Source organism: Oxyura jamaicensis, chromosome 33, assembly GCF_011077185.1.
Source record: "Oxyura jamaicensis isolate SHBP4307 breed ruddy duck chromosome 33, BPBGC_Ojam_1.0, whole genome shotgun sequence".
In the NCBI taxonomy this organism is placed as follows: Eukaryota; Metazoa; Chordata; class Aves; order Anseriformes; family Anatidae; genus Oxyura; species Oxyura jamaicensis.
In genome coordinates this window covers 8,975-12,491 of record NC_048924.1, presented here as the reverse complement: position 1 = coordinate 12,491, position 3,517 = coordinate 8,975, and positions in this window count along the sequence as shown.

Sequence of the window (3,517 nt, the reverse complement as noted above, 5' to 3'; positions counted from 1 at the left end):
GACCCTCCCTATACATGCTGCACTCAGCTCTGCCCTACAGGCAACTCCTGGTTGTATGGCACAGTCCCAGGGCATCTCTGTGGTTGCAGCATCTCAGGGGGAGGCCAGACCTACCCTGATGAGGATGGAAAGAGGAAGCTGGAGCTGTCTGCAGTCTCTGTCTCTTGTGCAAATAATTTTTCTTGTTTCTCTTTTTTCCCCTTTGGCAATTAGGAAATTGAAAGCACAGCCTCTGAAAAGCTCCCTCCTGATAGTGTAGTCCCTGCCTTTTTCATCCTCTTGAAAGATCCCCTCAAGACAAGGGTGAGCTGGAGCTGGAAGCTGCCCTCACCTCTGCAGCACCCTGTCCGTAGGAGGATGGACCTGGCCTGCTGGGGAAGGACTTGGCTCCTGACTCCAGTGACCAGACCAAGGACTGTGTGGGTGCTACACCCGAGGAAAGTCATCCCTTTGTGACAGCCAAGGAAAAGCAGGATGCATGTCAGGGGCATACATCTGAAGCTGCCCAGCAGCATGCTCATGACCTTAGCCTCTCTGCAGCTTCTCAGAATAGCTCTTGGATAGCTCAGAGATCCTATGGGAGAGCTGTGCCCTTCTGAGAAGCAGCACTGTGCCTCTAAGGACACCTCAGGGTGGTTGCAAAGTGCTCTAAAGGTCAGGACTCTTGATGGGAGAGACAGATCATTTTCCAGCACCACTGTCTGCACTGCCAGGAACCCCCCACCTATCTCTGCTGTCATCCAGAGCAGGTTTAGGTTGGATATTAGGAAAAACTTCTTTATTTAAAGGGTTGTTAGGCATTGGAATGGGCTGCCCAGGGAAGTGGTTGACTCACTTCCTGGAGGTCTTTAAAAAAAGTTTAAGTGTGGAGCTTAGTGATATAGTTTAGTGGAGGATTTGTTAGTATTAGGTCAGAGGTTGGACTTGGTGACCTTGGAGGTCTCTTCCAACCTAAATGATTCTGTGATTCTGTGATCCCCAAGTCTACTCCCTGTCCATGCTCACAGACCCAGTCCTATTGAGCCCATCCGCAGCATTTCAATCATCTCATGAAGCAACCTCTCCATAGGTGCAGGAGCTAAAGAGTAGATGTACAAACTCTGATGAGCTGGGAACAGTGATGCTGGTGCTGTCTGGAGGTTGGCATGTGGTGCAGTCACTTGTCTGGTAAAGCTCAGAGTTACAGTTTGGGTATTTAAGCTCCTTCCCTAATTGGGATAGCTGTTTTTACATCACCACCCGGATGAAACAGAGTAACCTCAAGCCTGGATCAAGGAAAGCAAGAACTCAGACAGGAGGCACATTCTGTTAACTAGAAGAGTCCCTTCAGAAATGTGCTGGGCACAGCCCCAGGAACCTCAGCTGTGGCACTGGGTCCAAGTACAGACTTGTGACAAGGAAACATGGTTAACAATGGCCCAGGATCACACGCATGCAAAAGATTTGCTTGTGAGCTTAGATGTTCCGAGTGTTTGACAGACCACAGCATAATGAGCAAAGGAGAGCACCACAAAGAGAGGAAACCCTGCTGCCTCCAAGGCTGGAGAGCAGGAAGGGAACTGAGCAGTCTTTCTGGACCTCTCCTGCACTTGGTCAGCTCAATAGCTCTGCATGCTTTGAGGAGATATTGGATAAAGGCACATCTGGAGGTGCCCTACATATACAAGTCTGGTGTCCCTGTGGGCAGCAAAGGACATTCCCCTTCCCTGCATGGCCCTCAGCTGATGCTCAGAAACGTTCTCCATCAGAGCCTGCAAACACTGGCACACATCTTAGACCTCACCTGGCACCTCAGCTGTCACCAACTGTCTGTGTGGGACCAGATGCCCCCTACACAGAACAAAGACCAGGGGCTCAGAGCCCAGACAGGCAATTCCTTTGTGTCCACCTGAGCTGAGCCAAGAGGAATCCCAGCTGTAGGGTGTGTAGGATGCATGGGGGGAGCTGAATCCTGCTTCAGCCTGAGGGCTTCCAACTTGGGATGAGATCCTAGAATCATAGAATGATTTTGGTTGAAGGGGATCTTAAAGATCATCTAGTTCTGACCCACCAGCCATAGGCAAAGATACTTTCTACTAGGTCAGGTTGCACAATGAATCACAATGAACCTAGGTCAGGTTGCTCAGCTGAATCAGTGCCCTGACCAAGGGAAACAAGCGAAGCCTTCCTTTATTTCTCTGTCCTTTTATTGTGGGTATCCAGAGGTGAACCTGGACATCTCGTGCTCTGGTAGCACAAATCATGTTGCTGGAACCAGTCTCTGTCCTTTGTTTAGAGCAGGGCAGTTAGTGATTACTTCAGTCTGCTTCAAATCATGTTCCCCAGGGGTGACCCTGCTGCTTTTCAGGAGCTGTCATCCCTGGAACCCCAGGGACATCTCCAGAGAGCCTGAGGGGCCAGCAAAAGTCATGCATTGGGCTTGGCCTCTGCTGCTGAGCTGGGCCAGGCTCCTGAGATGGAGGGATCTGTCTGCAAGCAAGCAGTGCTGCAGAGTCACAGCTGTACCCAGGAGCAGCTCCTTGGCATGGCGCAGCAGGGCTGGGGGTCACAAGGGAGCAAGGGAAGGGGAGGGTGGCAGAGAAAGGTTAAAGGCACTAAGGAGCATGAAGAGAGCTTACTGGAAGGAGAAACATTGCAGCTCTTGAAATAGTAAGTCTCTGGCTGCAGGCAATGCTGCTTCAGTTCCTGGAAGGATCTCCAAAGGGCAGCATAGCCCACAGGTTTTGGGACCTTTCTTGAGGACTCCCAGCCCAGAGGGTCTTATTGGAAAAGTGTGAAGGGCTGTGCAGCCGGGGGTGCAGGCAGAGGTGCCCAGGGCTGTGGTGCAGAGCAGGGTCCCCAGCGTGCTGTGGGGAGAAGTTGCGGGTGGAAGGAGCCCCCCGGCTGGGCAGGGCAGGGTCCTGCTGCTGCCCGGAGTCTGGTCAGCAGGTCTGCTTGCATTTGTAGTTTGCTGCAGTGACATTTCTGGTGCACACAGCCGTTCAGGGGCTACCAGAAAATGAAAGACTGTGCTTTCAATTTTCTCAGGAACAGCTGAGAAGCAAGGAATCTGGGAGTGCTGGTTGTCAGCAGCCTCAACAATGTACCCTGATGGTGAAGAGCACAAACTGCATTTGAGGATGCATTAAACACAGCAGAGCCACTCAGTTGAGGTGATTGTCCCACTATCTTTAGCATTGGAGTAGCCTCAATTTGAATTTTATGTGCAGTCCTGGTCTCCACCGTACAAAAAGGTCCTTGGAAGAGTATAGAGGAGGGCAACAATGCTGGTAAAAAGGCTGGAAGGGCCCTCAATAATTGACTTTAACTTCTGGTTGAAAAGGTCCTTGAAGAGGTCAGGCAGTTGGACTAGAAGATCCCTACCAATTTAACTATTCTATTCTGTTCTGTTCTGTTCTATTCGATTCAACTCGATTCGATTTGATTCTTCTATTCTATCCTGTCCTGTCCTGTCCTGTCCTGTCCTGTCCTATCCTATCCTATCCTATCCTATCCTATCCTATCCTATCCTATCCTA